At 35.9% G+C, this 2,402-nt stretch overlaps 1 protein-coding gene across 20 annotated transcripts in view; it reads left to right on the forward strand.

Annotated features, from left to right (window-relative positions):
• The window catches only part of ptprdb (protein tyrosine phosphatase receptor type Db), a 151,207-nt gene that overhangs the window by 21,414 nt on the left and 127,391 nt on the right, over window positions 1-2,402 (forward strand). For all 20 annotated transcript variants that reach the window (XR_312082.1, XM_005747028.2, XM_005747026.2 and 17 more), the window contains exon 3: window positions 1,208-1,233. The gene's annotated coding sequence lies outside the window, so the exon portion shown is untranslated. The remainder of the gene's footprint in view (window positions 1-1,207; window positions 1,234-2,402) is intronic.

A 2,402-nucleotide genomic window follows, 5' to 3' on the forward strand; every position in this document is an offset into this window, starting at 1 on the left:
ATATACTCTTTTGTACAGTTGGGCTAACGATTCATTACACAACTTCTCTTCATATTAAGTGAGTAAAATGAAACCTGGGTTCTATTTTAGTAATCTATTTTAATGTTGCGAACTCAGCTAGAAGGCACAGACATGATTTTTAAAGTTTGGTCAACCTTTATAATGTCTATGTCAGCATTTCTTACTTTAGCATCTGCTTGTTACAGTTTTTTAATTAGGAAGCAGTTTTCTTGGTCAGTCTTTGTTTATTTTGTTTTTTTTTTTCTTCTTTTTTTTTAGGCATGTCAGTGTGTTTTAGCAGTGTGAATGTGTGTGCTATCTCTCTCCAAAGCTTCATGAATTGCAGCCAGGAGAATGTGACAGTGTGAAGTAGAGAAAGTCAGTAGTTGGCAACGGATAAGAGAGAAGAACAATACCTAGCAAAGTAGTATTTTCTGCTTTAAACTCAGGTTTGAAGAATACATACTGTACTGAGATTTTTTTTTATTTATAATGCCTTACAATTTTTTTCTTTGTTTAAATTCTGTTTACATTTGAGCAGCCCCATCAAAACTAAACTTAAGAGCAGCTTCTTTTATTTTCTATTTTTTGAAGAAAACAACTGTCAAGTGACATTCGGAGCAGGAGAAATGGTTTCACTTTGTTTCCTCTTGTAAATCTTCTCCATATTCTTAGTCAAACCTGTCAAAGCACACCTGCTCGACATTTAAAACTTTAAATAAAATCACAGTCATTTTATCGTTTTTTTAATTTCATGTAATCTATCAGTGTAAAACACTGATTAAGTGATGTCATTAAAAATACTCAAAACTGAACTCAAGAGGTAATTGTGCTTTTGATAACTACGTCCAAATCAATTTTACTGGACTTCTTGAAAATTTTTGAAATGACTCTTTACATCCTCACAAAGAATTATTTTTCAAAATGCATGCAGGCCAGTCAACTATAAATGCTCAGTACTGTATGTGTTGCCGAAGGCAAGGGAATGAAATTGCAGAGAAATGCACAACAGCACTGCTTGTGAAATTAAATCACTCCTTCAAAAAATGTCTGTAGTTTTATCTCAGATGTTTTCCTGTAAAGTGGAAAGTTGTTGCACCCTATGGTAATCTAATTTCAGTCTCTCTTTTTTTTCCCCTCTCGTCTCCCCTCTTGTCCCTCCCTCTCTCCTTCTGCCTCTCCCCTGTTTCGCTCCTTTTCTTTGCAGTTTGAAGTGCTGAAGTGCTTCTTAAGGTAAGAGTGTCTCATTTCATGTTTTCCTTTTCTTGTTCAGTACTTTTCTTCGTCTGATTTTCTACCCATAAAACACAGCATGCCATCAGCACTTGGCACAGTGTGTGTTTCACGGAACAGTCTGCGTCCTCAAAATTTATTTGGCTCAGTATTCTGCTCACTGAAACACAATGAAATTGTGTTAAGATAACAAAGAGACACTCTGGGTAGCACTCCCACTGCACTCAGCTGGTATAGCCATGGTCTGAAATGTACAGAGCAGAATCAGCAGCCAGTATTACACTTTCCATTGGGATTTTATAGCACGTGTGATATATTTTCATCCTTGTATTAGGCAATAAATATTTTTAAATCAACATATAATGAGAAGCTGTTTGGCAATTCCGTACACAAACTATAATAAAACACAGTAAGTCCTCTTCTGTGGCATCTTACGACTGAATCTGAACCCGTCTGCAAATCAACAAGAGCAAAAAAAATAAAAATACCTTACAGTTTTTAAAAAGCAATGCCAATATTGTTGTTTATTTGTAGACTACAGGTTTCAGCTTTAGTAAATCTCAAACTTATTACTTTCAGGCTGCAATGTTCTGTAATAATATCAGCAGACTCACAATACTTTCAAAAGAAAATTAAATGTTCTTCAATGCCATACAGCTGGGTTTGACCTTGTGTTTGGGCATAAAAGATGTCTCTGTAATATCTGCAATGTCACTGTTATGTGGAGTTCTGGTAAGAGGACACCAAGCACAGGCACTCAGGCAGCATGAATAGGAAAAGTAACTTTAATAAACTAACTAGCAAAAGCAACAAAAGCTGTAAAGTCCAGACAACGCTGATAAAAAAGGCAAATGGCAAAGTAATCAGAAGACTAGAGATGCAACGCTCAACTGGGATGCAACTGGAATCAGACAGTTTCCAGTGTTCTTGGCCTGGAAGGTCACATTACATTACCTTTTCATGTATGCACAACACGGGAACAGCAGCGCCACAGCTACATGCTAACATGTTGTTAGAGTAGAAGCCCCTCACTTTGAGTGGAGACCAGTGTTGGTCAAGTTACTTGAAAAAAGTAATCAGTAACTAACTACTGATTACTTCCCCAAAAAAGTAATCACGTTACTTTACTGATTACTTATTTTCAAAAGTAATTAATTACTTAGTTACTT

The sequence above is a fragment of the Pundamilia nyererei genome, unplaced genomic scaffold (assembly GCF_000239375.1).
Source record: "Pundamilia nyererei isolate P.nyererei 1_Seehausen unplaced genomic scaffold, PunNye1.0 scaffold00187, whole genome shotgun sequence".
Classification (NCBI taxonomy): Eukaryota; Metazoa; Chordata; class Actinopteri; order Cichliformes; family Cichlidae; genus Pundamilia; species Pundamilia nyererei.